General features: G+C 32.3%; 1 protein-coding gene across 41 annotated transcripts in view; it reads left to right on the top strand.

Moving 5' to 3' along the window:
- PTPRD (protein tyrosine phosphatase receptor type D) overlaps positions 1–20,827 on the top strand; it is a 2,065,421-nt gene that overhangs the window by 922,816 nt on the left and 1,121,778 nt on the right. For all 41 annotated transcript variants that reach the window (XM_088793168.1, XM_074330438.2, XM_074330432.2 and 38 more), the window contains one exon: positions 6,918–6,966. The gene's annotated coding sequence lies outside the window, so the exon portion shown is untranslated. The remainder of the gene's footprint in view (positions 1–6,917; positions 6,967–20,827) is intronic.

Raw genomic sequence — 20,827 nt, 5'->3', positions numbered from 1 at the left:
CACTCTCTGTGATTAACCTTTGACATTTTAATTATGATGTGTCTTGGTGTGGGCCTTTTGGGGTTCAACGTGTTTGAAACTCTATGACCTTCCCAGGCTTGTATGTTCATTTCCTTTGCCAGGTCAGGAAAGTTTTCAGTCATTATTTCTTTACACTGGTTTTCAATCTTTTGCTCTCTCTTTTGTCTTTCTGGTACCCTTATAACATGAATGTTGGTACACTTGATGTTGTTCCAGATGTTCCTTAAATTATCCTCATTTTTATTTAGTTTTTTTTTTTTTGCTGTCCTGATTGAGTGTTTCAGCTATTTTGTCTTCCAAATTGTTGATTTGAGCCGCCTCTTCATCTAATCTATTTTTGCATCCATGTAATGTATTCTTCATTTCAGTTGTAGTTTTCGTTTCTGAGTGGAGGATTTTTTTTTTATGTTTTTGATCTCCTATTTTATGTTTCATATCTCTTTGTTGAAGTTCTCGCTGAGATCATTTATTTTCCCCCTTAGTTCATTGAGCATTTTTATAAGCATTGTTTTCAACTCTGTATCTGGTTGATTGCTTGCCTCCATTTTATTTATTTCTTTTTCTGGAGTTTTGTCGTTTTCTTTCATTTGGGACATGTTTCTTTTTCCTCCCCATTTTGTCTGCCTCTCTGTGTTTGTTTCTTTGTAATAGGTATATCTGCTATGTCTTTCAGTCTTGGCAGTGTGGCTTTATGTAATATGTGTTCTGTGAGTCTCAGTAGTGCAGACTCCCTGCTCACGTGAACCAGTGCTCCAGGGCTGTCCCTTGTGTGGGTTGAGTGTGCTCTCCTCTTGTAGTTGAGCCTGGATTGCTGTTGGCATGTCAGTGAGTGGGTTTGACCCTCAGGCTGACTGGCTCTAAAGACTGACCATGACTACAGCAGACAAGCTGCTATTCGGGGGCTGACTCCACATAGCCAGATTCACTTGAGCAGGGCTCTGGTGCCTGCTGAGTCCATCCTTTGGGTGTGCCATTTATGGTTCTAATTGAGTGGTGCTTTGGTGTGGTCTGAAACTGGCCAGTAGGTATGTTTGTTCTGGGACCTTTCAGGAGGGGCTCAGGCATAGGGCAAGGTCAGCCACTGTTTGTGCCCAGTCTAAGGCCATCTAGTAGGAGCTATGAAGTGATCTTCAGTTAGTAGCTCCTTGTACTGTGGTTGGAGGCATGTACAAGAGACTGTGCTACAAACTGAGGCTTGCTGTCACTAGTGCCAGGTTTGGGGCCACTTAGCAAGAGGTACAGAGCACATTGAGGCTAGCTGTTGATTGTTTGTGGTCTCTTGACCTTTGAGAGGTGTTAGGAATCTCTGCAGTGTGGGCCCAGGCCAGCCACTTCTGTGGGTTACCTTCTGAAAGAGGTTCTGACTAGTACATGAGTTGGATGTGGTTGGGTCTCAGGGAATCACCAGGGTGGGGCAAACAGTGTTACCTTTTTTGATAGAGACTCAGACTTGGTACCTGTCAAAATCTGAAGGCTAGGTTGTGTGAAGGTTCAACAAAGGAACAATAGCAATTTAGTCTAGGGGAGTGGTACCCCTCCAGATTCTTGCCTTGAAGCCAAACAATTCGGATCCTCCCCTTATGTTCCTGGAAGTTTTTGAGCTGCTGCTCCTTTGCTGGAGCTTAGGGCAAGTGTTTGTGAGCAAGTGAGTGTGTACTTGAACCCTTTAAAAGGAAACCTGGGCCTACAGCAGCCCTCTATCTCACCTGAACTGTATCAATGCTCACAGTCAGCTGTTGTGGTAACTCCTCTTCCTGGCACTGGTGTTTCATGCTGGGTCCCCTCGCTTTTCAGTGGTGACCACTACAGCTAAGATAGTTGTCCAAATTCATAACCACCATGTATGTAGGGCCAGCCTGTTTTGTGTCTATATCCCTCCTATCAGTCTCAGTGTGGCTTCTTCTTTATATCCTTAGTTATAGGACTTCTGTTGAGCTAGTCTTCAGGTGGTTTCCAATGGTTGTTGTTCTATAATTTAGTTGTAAGTTTGATGTGTTCATGGGAGGAGGCAATTACAGTATTTATCTACTCTGCCATCTTGACTGGAAGTCCTGTGACATAATTTTTTAGCATAGTAAAATATTCCAAATTTAAGAGGTTAAATTAATCTTATAGTCATATAAGACACCTTTAAAAAAATAGCATCTTTATTGGGATATGATTTACATATGCATACCATAAAATTCATCTGTTTTGTGCACATTGTGCAAGTCAGTAGATTCAGTATATTAAGCATTGTACAACCAGCACTACTCTCTAATATTAGAATGCTTTTATCATCCAAAAAGAAATCCTGTACACATCAGCAGTCATTCTCATTCCTCCCACCCCTCAGCCCCTAAAAACCACTATCTACTTTCTGCCTCTTATAGAGTTTATTTTTCGCTCACATTCAAGAGATAATTCATCCAAACCGGAGATGAAACCCTATGTTGTCTAGGATCAGTCTCTTCCTATCTTATTACTCACAAGTTTAAGGGAACAGGGAGGTAAAGGTAGCCCCACATAATCCAAAATTACTGCTGAGCTCCAGGCATTAATTCTACATTCTAGCCAGAAATTAATGGGAAAATAGAACACAGATGGGTATACCTTCTACATTCAGAGACACTTTCTAGAATTTGCTTCACTTCCAAAATCATATTTTTGCCAGAATTTAGTGTCATGGCACCAAAATTTAGGATTGCAATATTATTCTAAGTGGCCATGAACCTAGCTAAAAATGGGGGGTTTTCTTACTAAAAATAAGGTAAAATGGAAATTAGGGTATAACTGGAAGTTTCTGCCATTGTGTTAAACCCACTTGAACTTATTTAAAATTTGTTAAGCCAGAGTTTGGAACACCTAAAGAGCAATCCTTAGAAAATATTATAGACTATTAGGGCAGAATGTCTAGTGGCTTTTGATAGTGGTGATGAAATGTAAAATTTTTAAATATAATGTCAGTAACCAGGATTTAAAATCTATGAAAACACACCATATTTGTTTGTTTCATCACTTTAACCTCACGTTCTAATATAGTAGTGGCTAATACATTGTTGCTCAGTAAATATGTATTATATAAATGAATTAATTACTGAACTAACATTATATAGTATGCTATGATTACACAACAGATTTACATAGATTACCTAATCATGGATGAGTTGATAGTTCCACAACCCATCACTGACTTTTTAACTTTTCCAGGGTTTAAAATATGCTGTAACAGGTATCTAGCATGTCAGAAGGGTAGTAGATTGGGGGAGGAAGGTTATAACTTTTTGAGGGGTGTAAATGTCTAAAATTACATTGTTTTGTACACCTGCAACTAAATTTAAAAAAATCTGCTTTGAAAGAAATAATCTATATATAAGACATTGAAAAAGTTTGGATATGACTGAGCTTAGGTAAAATCTAGCACCTGTAGGTTGTAGGATAGTTTTCTTCTTAAGAGACTTCTATCCATCAATTATTTCTTTATGGGAACATTTAGGTACTCTGTTTATTTTCTGAGAATTTACAATATACCAGGTTTCACTGAAAGAGTCTATTTCCCCCCTTCCCAAACATGTTGCCTATAATTATAAGAGTTTACTTTCTGAGACGATAAGCTTGACAGTCTTGAAAGAGGTGTTCCAAGTTTTGTTGTTGTTTTAATACATTATTTTCATTTTTCTAAGTGGATAGAAAGCTATCTCGTTTTCTAAAAACCAATTTCTGATAACCTATACCAAAATGTGCATATTACAAAATGTACATATTTTGTAAAATGTTACAGATTCTAAAATTCATTAGCTGAAAATTCTAGAAATTGGAATGTCTGATATATAATGCGTACTTTAAATTTATTATGTCATAAACTAGGCACTATGGGGCTGTGACTATCTAAGACTAGATAAGACACATATCTAAGACCATGTGTTTTAATTTATTTACTATTCATATTGATTTATTAAAAGAAGTTGAGGATGTAGTCAGAGAAATCATCACCTTAAATGCCATTTTCATGAATTTCTCCAAATGCAGAGTCACATATCCAATAAATACATCCTTTAATGGCATTAATTAATCTGCAGGAATACTGATTCAAGTACAACTTTTCAAGATTTCTGCAGTAATTTACAGTTAATATAAACATTACTCTGAATCTTACTTTGACATGATAGGTACATAATTATTGTTTTGTTTTTCTTGAATGGTTATTCAACCAAAGATAAGTAATACAGATAAATATATCTGATAAAATTCATTTAGGTAGTTTTTTTTTTTTTTGTATTAAATACAATTTCTTAAAATACCTCAAGGATAAAACTCGAACCCAATGACAATGTCATTGACAGTTTAATAACATACCACAAATCTCTCCCCTAAAAATAAAGCTTTTATCAATATCATCTTAAAATGGACTCTTTCTTCTTTAAATGTATCCCAGAACTCAGTATCCTTACCTAACTCAGGCCACATAAATCATTGGAAAAGGTAGATTAATGATGGAGTAAACCACGTTTCTGGTTTGGCCTTTTTATAGGCCTAAAATCACCTCTCTGACTTGGCACTATGAATGACTTCAATATCATTTCTGAAATTTTTGAATTTGAACATGAGTAGTGACTTACAGTCTGGTTCCAACATATCTAATCATTATTACAATTTCAGTAATACAAACAAGGATGTTTTGGATTACTGTTAATATCTGAATATTCATGTTCAGTTATAGATAAATATTCTAGGTATAAGTGGAGGACATAAGTCTTTTTTATGTGTTTTATATGTTGAAATTCTCTTTAGTTAAAAGTGTCAATTTAATAATGCAAATGTGCACCTCAGTGCCTACAGGCGTACTCTAACATCTGATAGTACTAAAAGAAATTATTGTTTCTGCATTATAATGTTAAACCTTAAAGCTCAACTTTAAATCTTTAGTAATGAAATAGTAGTAACAATTATTATTATTATTTTTTTGATTTGTGTATCCAAGGAGTCCATTCCACAATGGTAATATTTAGCTACAACCCTATGTTGATTCTAAAAATCAACCTTTTAACATTTCCCCCAATTTAACTTCTGTACCACTTGATAAAAAAGGAGAGTAGCGGGGCAGGTCACTACAATTCCTTGATTGACTTTTTGAAGTATAAGCACGCAGATCACACTAGATTCTTGGGAAAAATTTCCTTTTTAACAAGTTTTAGTAGGAAGTAGATCTTCTGAAGTCATATACTTTCCTTCCTCCTGCAGGGAAAATGAAAGCAGAAAGCAATAAAAGAATGAGCTGGGAAGGTCCACAAGGTTAATCCATGTGCATTGGGATTTGTAAAAGCAATGGGCAGTTGATAACCTCTATGAAAGGCTAGTAAATTCTATACCAACTTGGGAACAAGGAGACCTGGAGTAATGGCCATAGACTGGAGTGACACACAGTGGATTGAGAATCAGAGATTAGAGTGCAGTCAAGTCTCTGCCACAAATTAGCTCAGTGACTTTTACCAATAAAATCTGAACATTCATTATTGAAGATTTCACTCTACGCATGCACTTCAATTTGAAGAATAGGAACAAAAATATTAGGTTGGTGCACAAGAACTTGTGGTTTTTGCAATTATTTTTAACCTTTTAAACTGCAATTATTTTTGCACCAACCTAATATTTAAACCTCAATAGTAGTGATGTTTTGCTTTCTTCTAACATTTCATCAGAAAGATATTAGAAAATTTTATTTCACTCCTCTAGTGGTTCTTTTAGTGTAAGAATAATGTTCAGGTATGATAATCCCTCCTAAGAGTTAAACGTCATTCCTGTCAGATAAATTGTGTTATATAATGGTTTCTTCATTTACAGCAGAAAACAGTTGCAACAATTTAATACATAAACACCTGAGAAAAACATATCCTCCAAACAACATCATTCATTAAGGTATTGACATAATAGACACAATCTATTACCGTTTCTCTGTTCTATTAACTTATATTGCAAGATATTACACAGTAGAACATTTGCTTCTATACCTAAGTCATTTATGAATTTTCTAAAGGATTTATAAATACTACTGATTATTCATTAAGGGTAGAGATTAAATTTTCAGTTTGCTTATTTTATTCATATAGAAGACATTGTACCTAGAAATAACCAAATTTAACAGTTTGATAAATGTGTTTTGATTAGTAAGTTACCAATGCATCAAAATAATAAACCTCTTGTAAAGCACATTAACTAGTAAATACTGATCACATGTGATGGTAAACAAATGGCTTGATTTAAACACAATAGTATTAATCAGTATCATATAATTTTATGTTTGGATTAAATGTCTTAAACAATTTAAGATGTATAGTGAACTATGGAGTACAATGTAGTCTTCAAAATTATGATACAGAATATTCATATCCATAGAAAGTTATGTTGTCTCTAATGATTGTAACAAATTAGACGAAAATGAAAATAGAATTATAATATAATAACCAAATTTGTGCATGTTTGTGTGTGTGTGCACAATTGCATGTGTAAATGGGTGTGTGTATATTTAACACTGGTAAATTAGTTTATATAAATTTTAATGTAACTGAAAAGCTTCTCTAAAATAATATATGCAAAATACATTTTGCTTGCAAATGTGTCATTCACTGTAGTCCCACAAGAAGCAAAGGAGACAATGAAAATGCTTTGCTTGTCATCCCTGCATTAAAGATTCCAAATTAGGGTAACTGAACTTAAATCACAATAGTTTGATGTGAGCAAAGTAACAGTAATGCTATTTCTGCCAAATATTATAGTCAAAATTATTTTTAAGTTATATGTACACTAATTACACATACATTATAATTTCTCATAATATTGGATCACTAACATTTTATGATGCTTGGATTAAAATGTAATACTAGTACTAATAGAGAATGTTTTTTATTGTGCTTTTCTAGGTCTCAGGGTGGTGAACATATTTTTGAATTCCTAACCTGTGAGCTACTGGTAAGATTATAATTAATATACTAAATTTTAGAGGTGTCCTTTTTCCTTTATTAGTGTTCAATAAATGTGATTGTTAAGGAAATTTGCATGGTTCACCTGTTACTTTACCATATGTGTTCATAAATGTTAAAGAAACTATGTGCTATTTTCTATCAAAATATTTATGTCTGGGGTAGATTATAGTAATATAGTCATTTGATATATTATTTGATAGGTTACTAAGTAAATTTGAAGTCATCATTCAAAAAAATATAGATTTATACCACTGGAAAATACTTCTTTAGACGTGAATGACAACTTTATATATTCAAATTTTTATATTGAGGTCTATTTGATGCCAATGAATAGAAGCAATGAGTTATAAGTAAAATTTATTTTATCACCTGTCAAGATTTATCAAAAATGGATTCCTTAATGGAAGCTTTAGATGTTAGAGCTTTAGAAAGTTGAAAGTAAAGTATGAAACTATGGAAATAGAAATCATAAGAAAGGACCAGTGACTTCTAAGGTGATTTTTTGGACATTATGTATGTGTTAAGTTCTGTGATAAATTCATCCAATAACATTTGTAAAAATGTATATCTGGATTATACTTATAATTGACTACACAGTTTAAGTAAATATGTTTATTTGTGTTGTGAAACTGATGAAGTTATTTTTTAGTAAGACAATTTTCAGAGTTTATTTGTTCTTTAATAGTAAATATGATAATTAGTTAGCTTGTAATTGGCATATAAAATACAGATAATAGGCATTTGTTTCATACATTTTATATTTGGGGGAAAATGATATATTGGAAACACAAAGGCAGTTGACTCAAACTTTTGTTGATTTGGTAATTCAGCAGTATTGAAATGTGTTTTGAAGAAGTTCTTTAAGTGACTGTGTAGGCAGCAACCACCTGTGGGAACTCTAAGGAACACTTTTTGGTTACATATTCTATTTTTTTAGAAACACTCAACAAATGGTTATTAAAAACAGGCGTCATGTAGAAGCAAGGGGAAAATCCTCTGCCCTACCAAGAAGACTGTGCTGATAATGGAAGAAATTTCTTATGAAATTCATTTCTTGGATGTGTGTAGAATAATAATTTTACCCCCAAGACATATTTTTTAAAGAGTAGCTTATATTTCACAAATATACCAAAATAACATCAATTATTTCAACTTATGAAATGTTACATTTTAAAAAATTTTTTACCGTATTCTTATTGTTTCATCTTCTTATATATACATAGAGAAAATAGTTCTTAATTGCACAGTCTCAGTGAATTGTCACAAAATGAACATACCTGTATAACCAACACTCACATAAATAAATAAAGAAAGAAAGAACATTAAAATACCTTCAAGCCCCACCCCTTGATCTTTGCTAGTAACTATACCCACAGAGCCTAAGCACAATGTTGTTTCTAAAAGGACAGATTACTTTGCTTCCTTTTTTCCATTCTGTGAATGAAATCCTACGGTAGGTATTGTTTTTCTTCTGTGGCTCAAAATTACATTTGGAAGATTATGTGTGATGGTAAATTGCTTATTCTTATTGCTGTGTAGTATTCAATTGTGTGGATATACCAAAGTATTAATCTTTCTCCAATTTATAAGCATTTGGGTAGCTTTGGGACTTTACCTCTATGAATAGTGGTCATATGGATATCTGGAACATGTCTTTTAGGGAACACACGATATGTTGAATATATAGTACATGCACATGTTCTGCTTTAACAGATATTGATAGTTTACCAAAGTGGTTATATCAGTTTTTGACAGTAGGATGTGAGAATTCAGTTGTTCCATATACTATCTAACACTTGGAATTTTGTCATCATTATGTTTTAGCCAATCTGGTGTGTGTGTAGGCGTATTTTAATTTGAATATCCTAAAGACTAATGGAATTAAACACTTGTTTTATGACTATTTGTCATATCTGTAATGATTGTCCTGTGGGTATTCTCTTTTTTGGCTTGTCTAAGTCTTTTGTACTTTTTTCTACTATATTATCTTTTTTTTTTTTTTTCACATTGCCTATCATATACACACACACACACACACACACACACACACACACACACATAACAGTATACATACAATAGTAAAAAATGATATATATCTTAAAAAGGGGTAGATGATATAAAAATAGAATATATTTAGATATATATAGAGAGATAGATATATGGTATTGAATCCTCTGTTGGATATGAACAGTGGTATGCTAAATCTGCCTCAATCAGATTCACAAGAGTCAACTATTAGAATATCAAGAATTCTAAGAGCTGCTTGGTAGTTTGAAAATCAGCCATGGTAGAAATATTTATACTACATATGTTGAAAAAAAAACTGAAAAACAAGGCTTTACTCTTTTTTCTGGAGAACAAATTGTTAACCATTTACTAGCATACCCCCAAATATTTATTTGTATAGTTTTAAATCATTCCATGGATTTTCTCATTACTCTCCTGATGGTGTCCTTTGATTAACAAAAGTCTTAATTTATTCTAGTTTATTAAGACTGTTTCTTGTATGATTAGGGATTTTTGTGTCCTATTTAAGAAATGTTTGACTTTGCCATGCTTGCTAACTATTTTCTTATGATTTCCCTAAAAGACTTATTGTTTAAACTTTCACATAAAATGATCTCTAGGTTTTCAATATATTGTTCTATGTTATTACCCTGTGCATTTAAGATAACTGTACAGATTTACATTAGAATATAGTAATTACTGTGTATATGTTTTATATTTTTATTGTGAAATTAATATATAAATATGAAGACTGAGATTTGTTTATTTACTCTTTTAATATAGTTATTTATAAGCAGTGTGTTGTATTTTGTAAAGTTAAATATGTATTCATGCATTGTCCACTATAAGTTTTATACACCAAATCAGTTATGTGGCCATTAATTTGAAATAAGTATTCAGCAGCATAACAAAATTGATATTTGACTTTAATTCTAAATGTATTATGGTAATTTATTTTCATTATATCTTATTAAATGAACCCAAAGTCTGCAGAATAAATATTCCACAGAATCATTAAAAAACTCAAATCAGGCTAACCTAGGTATTCAAATATTAGATTCCTGCAGAACTAAATGCAGTTTTTACAATTATTTTTAACCTTTTAAACTGCAATTACTTTTGCACCAATCTACTAAAATTATTATTAAAATCTAGTTATTTCCAAAATATTATGGTTAATAGATTAAATAAATGTAACAATCATGATAAATATAGCCTATAGGATTAACAGTGGAATACTATTGTATGTGCTTCATTAAGATTTTATTTTATTTCTATTCATTAATATGTTTATATATAATATATTTATATATGTAATGTTTATATATAATATGGTTATATATTATATGTAATGTTTATATATATAATATGTTTATTTATTTTTTCCATGAAAGTCAATAGAGCATTACATACCTGTTTTGTGCCTGATAGGGATGATAGCATAAAAATTAGTATTATTTCTTCCTTAAAATTCTGAGTCAATTATGTGAATGTGTATATGTCACACATTGTATTGTCCTATTATCCATTCTTTTTGAATTACATGTGTGTTTCTTTTTGAAGTAATTACCTTGATTTAAATACATTCATTTTCTCTATAATGGTTGAAATATTTGAAAGATGTAATAATACAAAATGGAATTAAATAATTATTTTCAAATGGAAAGTTAAAGAGTTTCAATATGCACATATCAAATTTTAACTGTTTCTGTTTAAAATCTCTGGCTTTTTAATTGAAGCCATTTCATTGACTTCAGAGTAAATCATAAACAATGGAAATCGATAAGCAAATTGAATAATAGATTGTTTTTAATAATTAGTTATTTTTTTTCAAAACTTCCTAATGAAAACTCTGATGAGATAAAATTTAGTCTTATAAATTAAAATCCTTAAAACTAAAGAAAGATGGTGTTTCATTTATTTTCATTTATTTGGCGAGCATGGGAATTGTATCACAGCTGTTGTTTGTTTTTTCTTTTTTTTTTCTTTTAGGCTTTCTGATCTATTTTAGGTAGCTAAAGATGATGAAATATATAGAGTGTGTACTAGTTGAAAGCTAATTAGGTGATTTTTCCATTTTACTAAAATACTAGTCTCTGGTATAATTAAAGCAAGAAAAACAAAGGTGAAATACGGAAAGGTTTCTTGAAGATTAATTCAAACACTTTATGTGGCATTAACAGCTGTCTTTGATCCTCCACTAGTCATTTAAAATAACTAAATAATGAGTTTATCTGTAAAATATAGCACAGGTTACACAGGTAAATATTTCAGGATTTGATTCTTGAAGGTAACCCTGAGGGTAAATGATACTTAAAGGGGAAAAAATCCACAATAGACACAGACTTCAAATACATATAATTGATACCAGTTAAATATACATCATTTTTAAAGATGACAGAGCTTAAGACAAATAAAGTTCAAAGACATGTAATTAACATAGTGCATGAAGGAAAATTATAGATAATTAAAAATTATAAACATAAATTACTGTATTATTAACGATTTGAACCCAAAATTAATGGATTGAATTATGTAGTAAAATTCTAACCTGAACACACTTTACAATGCATCACCCCAACCAAAAATAAGTAAGATACCATCAGAAAAAAATATAACTTAAAAGTTTTGGTAACGAGAATAAATCACTGAACACATAAAGTACTCTACATTTTTTTAAGTTCCTATTCAATGATATATTTATTTCACTGAAGTGTTAAAATAGAACATTGTGTTTTTTTTCTCCCTAAAAAATAGAAATGTTTTCTAGTTCCTAGCACACTATCTGGCAATAGCACGTGTTCTCTAAAAAGTTTTCTATCTAGAAAATCAATTTATTGGAATTAGAGAGAAGTTTTGGGTTTCTTTTGCTAAATCCAACATTTGTTTTCTCAAACATATCTTCTTTCCACACTTTACAACCTTTCTCTCTATCCCTCCTGTTTTCTACTAACAAACATTTATGAAGAACTTACTGTGTCCTGGAAAGATGACTGACTTATGATGCAGTGGTACAGAAGACAGGGCATGTCTTTATTGATATCACAGTCTAATGAGAAAAAATGAATTAAATAGGTACACAAAATCACAATTTTGATAAACGTTATTAAGGAAAATATTCTAAACTATATACTATCTGGGACAGCAGTGGATATTTGAGCTAACAATTTAAAGGAAAAATGTAACTCACCACATGAGAGAATGGAGAGGAGAAGGATTTTAAAGAGATTTCTAGGGTTTGAGGAAAAAGGGAGCTTGGGATATTCAGGGAATTAAAAGAATGTTAGTATAGCCAGAGTATAGAAAGTGAAAAACAGAGGGATTTGAGATAAGATAAGCCTTATAAGCTATGAATATTGGACTTTTTTTGTAAATGACATTGAAAGCCATGGAATACTTTTAAGGAATCATGTGTAGTAACCCCCTTTATGTTATAAGATAAGTGCTTTGTGGAGAATGAATTAGTGTGAGGTAAGACTAGAAATGGGAAGATCATTTAGGAGGAGACATTTGGAGAGGTCTGAAAGAGAGATGTGATGGCCTGGGCCAGAATCGGATCACTGGGATGGATTTACAATCTATTTTGGAGGCAAAACCAAAGAACTTAATCATTGATTGGATGTAGAAGGTGAAAGAAAAAGGGACAACTATGAGGCCTACATGTGAACAGTTAACTGATTGTATAGCAAGACCATTCACAACTAAATCAGTCAAGATGGACTTGGGAGGCAGGCTGTAGTAAAATAATCAATATGGGAAACTTCATATGGGATCAAGGATGTATTGTTTTACCTCTTTGCACTAAGGGCACGATTTCCAATTGTTACCTCAGATGAAAACCGATTTTGGAGTAGGGAATATGGATTCAACAGTGGACATTCTAAGGATTCCTTAAAGCCAGTGATCTGGCAAACCAGTCTGTTAGAGCTAAGGTCTTGGGTTGATATTCTAGAAGTATGTATGAATTGATGCTGTGGTAACTACTGGGATGTAAGCATTCTATGGAATGAGGCTGCGATTATATATTTAATATGACAGATTCCAATAATCTTTGGGATTTTAAAATCAGTCTATAGTGAGATCTGGACAGTATATGGAATGAAAGAGGTAGCAATGGCTGGGTGTTCTTGAAAGAAACGAGGGAAAATAGGAAAAGATTATTTCAATGAGCAAATAATTTCTAGTTTTAACATGACCTCTTACAGTTGAACCTAAGTAAACATAGAAACAATATGGGAGGATGAATTTACTGGACCAAGTGGAAATTGAAAGTTTTTTGTGGACTTCTGTCATCACTGTTATCTTCTCTAGAAAATCACATCTCTCATCTTGAGAGAATCTGATAGAGGACAAATGAAAATACAACACTTTTCCTCCTTTTATTAACCTGAAAAGAGGTATCTGTACATTCATATCTGCCTTGCTTAACGACGTTGAAAACACTGGAAAGCAAAGCTTTCCTGTCCTTCCTCACAGCTGTTGGTCTGTGAAGGTGGGACAAGTGATTGTCGTGCAATTGTTTTTGCAGCACGCCATCCCTGTTGTATTGCCTTGTTTCACTTATTTAATAGCATAACTGTATCATAATTTACATCCATCTGCAATACCACAATCTGACCTGTATTCCGGCACATTTACCTGAAAATGTGAGCTTAGGAATTTTTGAATTAAATCAGACCATCCTATTCCTAAGTAAAATAAAATATTTTATGATTGCATAGTAGAAACACCGAATATTACCTTTTAAAGGAAGAGGAGGAAGTCATGGGACCCTCACCTCTGGCAGATCTGTGTTTAAGTCCAGCATATTCCTAACTATAATCTTGAGATCTGCACACAATATTTAGCCATGATTAATAGATATAGAAAAACTTGTCACTTAATCATATGGCTTCTCATTCAAAGAGCTCCTTTTTATCCATGGTAACCATAATTTATGTTGGCAGCAGAAGAATCATGATATGGTAAAAGCAAAGAAATTAAAATTGTAATTATCTCAGAACTTTTATCTATCAATTATATGTATTGAATTTTCAATCTCAGATTCAAATAAATAGGCTAAGCATGCTTATTTGAAATCTCTTGTTATATATTATAATGACATATCCAGAGAGTGTGTTTCAGTGTATAATTATTGTAAAAATGCAAATATGATCTCTTCACTGTACAACATTCAAGAATATGCATTCATTTTAACTATTGCATCATATTCCAATCTTGTGGGTTACAAAGAGAGATAATGTCATTATGAACACTGTGTTATCCTGAACTAAATTAAAGAGTAAAAGGTGTTTCATTTATTTTTCTGGATTCAAAGACATAAATATATATTTTAAGTTAAGTTGATAAATTTATATTATCTGCTTAAAGTAAGGGCATGAATATTTTAGCCCATAAGTAAATTATCACAAGAATTGAGCAATGGTATGAACAAGAACTTGACATAGTAAGTCTGCATTTCCCCAGCACTGTTGCCAAGTGCTCTGGGAGGGACAATAATCTGTACCATTACAAAAGGGAATGGAACAATATGGAGAGTGAGCAAAGGTTGAGAAGCTTGAGGAAAATTTATTATGTCCCCTAAATATATAGCAACTTTTAACTTCAATAATTATTATTTTTTATTTCTATTGTGCTAAGCATTTATGTTTATAGGAAGTAATGGAGTGCCACTGTGCGTGTGTGGGTGTGGGTGTGGGTGTGGGTGTGGGTGTATGTATGTGTCTGCCTAAGCCAGAGACAGAAAGAGAGATTACAGATTCTCTAAATGTTTTGAAACAGCATAATTGGGATCCACCTTTCTACTATCCTTGCTTCCACCTTAAAATTCCATTTAATAATATCTGTAAGAAATGGACAAATCATAAACTCTGAATATCTATAATTTGTGGGCAATGCTAGTTTTCTTTTTTAAGTACAGTTTTGTAAAATTAGTTTTTGTCTCAGCTATAACATCTATATAGTGATTTAGCTAAGAAGGACTCTCTCCCTGAAAGTATTATATGAAAAATATTAGGAGGGGCTTTTTATTTTAATAAGTCTTTGAAACCAAGAGATAAGATATTAATATGTACTTTTTAAAAATTATAAGTGATACTGTTTATAATCAACTGATACCTAAATTCAAACAAAAATCTTTGTGAAGTTTATCTCTACCCCCAAGACATTCTAACATGTCTCTTATTAATAAGATTGTTTTTTCATATTCATAGGAACTGTATTTCTACTAGGATATAAATCTGTTATACAGGTGGTATTACTGTGGCATCATTATTTCACAGTGAGTCTGTTTGCAATAACAGAGTAAACATTTTATCATTGTGAACATTTATGTTTTTTTTTTCCAATTTCATAGATGTAGTATTTTCAAAAATGGAAATTCATTTTAATGCATACATATTTTTACTATATTTAAATGCACTTTTATCTATTAACCCAATCATTAAAGTAATATTCTTCACTTTAAATTATTCATAAACATTAATTTTATACATGAATTTTTATCGTTTCTTAAAAGTATTATTAAGTGAGGAAGTCAGTTGTTCTTCTAATGTAAATTTCAGGTATGCCAGGTAAAATGTTTTATAAAAGGCTTACCATGAAAAGTTGTTTTGAATACTATTGCTAGAGCATTTGCCCGTGCATGAAATAGAGATATAACTACAAAATGTTCAGGTTAAACCACGGCATCAGGAAAAGGTTGAATATAAATTAAAGATGAAATCCAGTACATTTGGGAGGGACTTCATTTTCTTCTTGAGAAATCAAAGAAGGACACTCTTATTAAACTTTGTATGAAATTTCTGAAGTAAAACAAAAAAAATTCATTTTGCTAAGGACACACATACCAAAAATACTGGCTTGTTCATTCATGTATTTAACTTTTGGAAATATTAATAATTTTGGATAAGAATATATACATAAAGCATTAAAAAACATGATACCTATTAGGAAAGTTACCCGGAGAAAAGATTTCGCCAGGGACCAAGCATATGAGAATATTGATTTTCTAATATGTTCAACAATGACTTATTGAAAATAAACTGTGTGAACAACACAGCGCCAATCCCGAGGCTACTGACTGAATACGAGCACATTTTTAACATCTCTGATCATTAAAAGGGAAGAATATGTGGATATGTAAATTGTAACTCAGCGCAGCAGTGGTAGTATTTAATGAGCATGCAAAAATGTGCCAAGCAATGTGCTAAATCCTTTATAATGGTTCTTTTAATCCTCACAATATCCCTGTGACAGAAGGACTTTTTCTTCTAGTAAAACTGAGATTAAGGTATGAAACTTGCTCAAGGCGTAACAACCAGGGAGAACTGTAACAGAGATGGTAGATACTGTTAGAGGATATGGATCAAATGTCATAGGACTGCCTACGATAATAAAAAATGCCTACAGGAATCTGTGAAGACATCCTCCATCTGGGGTGTAAAATTGGAGCTAGGTCTCATGAAAGAATATGAGGTTTGGTTGGTAGTGAAGGCAGATAAGAGGAATGTGCCTATCTAATAAGATTTTTCCAGGAGCATAGCCTTCTGGCCTTCATTTTATCATTTATATAATATGTGATAGTGGGACATGATTACTAAGATTTTTTGACTTCAGAATTTATTTTGCTATATAAGTTTATATAAAAATAGAAAAGAGCCTTCTGAGTAAATGCTGAAACATCTGAGACTTCTGCCAGCATACCACTGGTTCTCCAGAAAGAAGAAATATTTATTTTGTGCTGTTCATGGATAAAACATCATCTGTTTTCTCCAAAGAGAGCAGGCTATGAATCAAATTTCTCCCCCTTTAAGGATAATAGGAGGAAACTGTGATAGTGACATATGAGGCAACAGCTTAGCTAATCTATGGTAGTTTATAACTCAGGATTCTGTGTGGGGCTTTCTTTCTTTGCTTCTTTGCTGTGAATATTTCCCAAGAAAACTTCATATTTTAGAGTTACAGGATTTCCCACACTCACAGGGGAAGAGCCAAGGTATTTGTAACACCCAGAGACGTGTCACACAATGCTGATGGTAGTAACTTAGACTCCCAGAGAAAGCCAATGTTGGTGGGAAGATAGCAAAGGAAAGAACCAGAAAAATGGCCATAGATGTACATTCCCTTTAACTTGGGCTTTTTATGGAACATTTAGTGAACAGAATTGAGATTATTTTTTTTTTACAGAGGGTTCCCAAAGTTTTGCAATATCATCTGTGATTATAACATATTGGCATGATATATTGGTCAAGAAAAAAAAATTAAAAACCTCCATTTTCATTTTAGGGAGAGTTTTGAGACAATGGAACAAACTTACAAAATTTAGTGAGGTGAATCAGAGTTTTCGGTACCAAAGTAACTAGAATACTAGTACATATAGGGTGATCCTATTTACGTAAAAATACCTGATTTTATATGTGCTTTAAGTCTTTGGAATAACTAGAATCATAAACATCAAGGCACAGGAGAGGATGAGCATGCTTCTCTGCTGAGAATTACTGCAAGAGTCAAAGGGACACTTAGAAAAGAGAAACCGATGCCTTGGTATGAAGAACTGAGGGTGTGCAGTTGGAATTCGTGATCTCCACTGTGGTATTTAAGATCATGTCAATGAGCAACTTTCATAATAAAAAAGAAGAAAATCAATCAAGCTTAGAAATTGCAGAAGAAATAGAGGAGCACAATTTAAGAGAAATAAAGTCGAAAGAAGTAGTTTCTCAACTCAGAGGTCCTGTGTTCGAATCCCAGCTCAGCTATTTATTCCATAGGTAATTTCAACAAGGTAGTTCTACTCTCTGCCTTACACTACTCATTTTTCAAAAGGAGGGTTATAATAGTTCCTAAATTATTATTTAGTGCATCCTAAATAATAATAGCATCCAGAAGAGATCATTGGATTTGGCCAGGAGGAAGTCATTACAATCTTAGCAATTTATTTACTATATTGAGGTGTGTGTTTTTTCCCCATAAATGAGTATTTTGACAAACTGATATGTTGAATGTCAGTATATGGGACTATGTGCTTAGTTTTGTACTTGTGTAATGAAGATGGTTTACTTGAGTATTCTATCTCTTACGCAGTGATATAATAATAGTAATAGTAATAATGATAATAATGCAAATGCACATATTTGCATACTGCTTATAAAGTCAAAATAATCATATATATATATGTATGTATGTATGTATGTATGTATGTATGTATGTATGTATGTATGTATAGCAGAAGAACAATGTAAAAAAACAACAACACTTGAATTCATTTTAAGACCTATGGGTGTTCCTATTTTTATGTTATCTGACAGATAACATAGTCTTTAAGTTTGTTCTTAAAACAGTATAATTATAACCTGAAAACACTTTTAGCTGTATACAAAAGATCTCTTATTTTAAAAGGAAGTAGATATGAAAGAGTTCCATGGAGAAATTATATATGGAACCAAATTATCTCAGAAAAAAGTAGGAACATAGTGTAAAGGGAAGTCAATAATTGCCTGTCCAGTTTCAGAATGACATAGGTTTAGCTATTTAATGCTGGCAGACAACATTTCCAATCAAAAACCATGTCTTTAATAATGACCAGTGCAATTTGGGAGACACACTACCAGAATAAGGGTTGACACTTCTTTTATGGCCTGCCTATGGCCTTTCTCTTTAATTCAGGGATGGTCTAGTGAATATAATCATTATTTTTTGTTACAATTACTTGGTAAAGGAAAAAATAATAATTTAGGTATTCCATTATTAAAGATTGTGCTACTCTCTGTTAATAATAATAAAAAAGTTAAGAATAATTTACATTTTCTGAGAATGGGAAAATTGGGGAATTAAAGGTAATGTTTTTTCCAGCCAGCCTCAGTGAATTTATCTACATCAAAAAGAATTTTAAAATACTGCTTGCCAAAGTGCTTTCCTTTCATTCAATTAAAATTGTGTGTACTTCCTAGAGAAAATAATTGCATAACTGAAGACCCAGGCAATAGTCTAATATAATCTTATTATTTTTTTCTTTATGGAACAGGACACAATAGATGTCTGTGTTTTAATCTACTTAATTAAATTTGTGGTTCAAAATGAGTCATTTTTACATCAAATGTATGCTATATTCTACTGCAGTGAGTAGTTTTACTTTCATGTATAAAACATAAATGAGAAATATTCAGGCAAGTATTGTACTAATTCAAACCAATGTAAAACATATTTCACTATATTATTGCTTTGTCATTTAAATACTCAAGTTTTCAGAGAATAGTGACAAAATAACCATAGATTTTCCCTTACTAATTTCTGTGGAATGTTGAAATATTTTTTTCTCCTAAAATTCGGATTTAAGAGAGATAGATGAAAAAGCAATAAATTTATTAATATTTAGTGACAAGGAATACGAAGATTTCAGAATGTGGGTCAAAAAATCACAAATGGTAGTGTCAACCATAAGCTTCCAGTGAGTGTGTAAGTGGATAAAGTATCTCCATCATTATCTCTGTCCAGGCTGGGTTGCTAAGTGAAATTAATTCCATTTTCCACTTTTAGATTTTCTTCTGTCAAATTAAGAAGGCAGCCTGCCAGCTATCATTTAGATTTTCTTAGAAAAGACATGCTAGAATACAAGAACACATGACTGTTAAAACTATTGTGTAAGTATGATGGTTTAGAGCAGCCATACACAAATTTAGTGTGTACAACATTTCTCTGAGCAAGTGTGTTAAAGCACACATTTTTAGGTGTGCTGCCATCCAGGGTGTCTGAGTCAATAGATCTAGAGTAAAGCCTGGGAAGTGACATTTTAATCAAGCATTCCAAGGTGATTCTGATGCGAGTTGTTTTAGATTACCTTTTGGGAAATTATTTTTGAGAGGAATGATGAACAGAATATTTTATATGAAAAACAAAGTTGTGAGAAAATAAAATATAAAAAAGGTGAAGAAGGGGCAGTATTAAGGTACTTTAGTGTTGAAGTACTTAATTAAAATTAATCACTTAACTATTTTATTTAATCTTTACAAAATCATTATGAGACGTATTATTACCTTCATCTCATATAATAAAAATCTGAAACCTAAAGATATCAACGACTTTTCTGCATATTGCCAACAAATTAGATCCTAAAGCTCATGCTATTTCCACTATACTAAGAAAAGTTTAGGGCATATGTGAGACAAGGAAGAAATAAATCATTTAAGCAACATCTCAGAGAAAGGGTGACAGGTTTCTGTGTTAATCACCTTCCTAAAAGCCAAGTAACAGCTATATGTTAAAGACTAAGAAATAAAGAAAAAATAAAGTCTCAAACTCCCCAGTAACCCAATGAGTGCGCGCGCGCGCGCGCACACACACACACACACACACACACACACACATACACACACACTCACACATATTCACACACACACATACACACACACCACAAATCTTGTTCATTCCCTGGAAGCTAATGGCTACAGATTTGTGTACAGTCTTCATTATGTCATTAATGCTCCCAGAAGGTTTTCCTAAATCCAACATTATTTATTTTCTTGTTAACACTTTGTGTACACATGTTGGCAATAAATCCTATTTCTTAGCATTATGCTCGCCTTGATCTTCAGAGCATTTTAGAGAAAAGACACTTTATTTTGGCTAAAATGTTTGCTTACATTCATATGGTGAGTAAACTTTAAACCACTTAACGAATTATCATGAGTACATGTTGGTTTATGAAAATTCAGTTAATCTGTCCTTGAACTATGAAACTTTAAATTTGGCATCTCCCATTACCTGAATTGAGAAGTGGGGAAGCTGATTCTTAGAGGGACTGACTTCTATTTTTACTATTTTTTTCAACTTCTAAAGATCTTCTC

Source organism: Rhinolophus sinicus, chromosome 16 (assembly GCF_057876585.1).
Source record: "Rhinolophus sinicus isolate RSI-liver-muscle chromosome 16, RSI-T2T, whole genome shotgun sequence".
Classification (NCBI taxonomy): Eukaryota; Metazoa; Chordata; class Mammalia; order Chiroptera; family Rhinolophidae; genus Rhinolophus; species Rhinolophus sinicus.
Note: the sequence above shows the minus strand (reverse complement) of the source record. Positions and strands in the feature narration are given on the sequence as shown.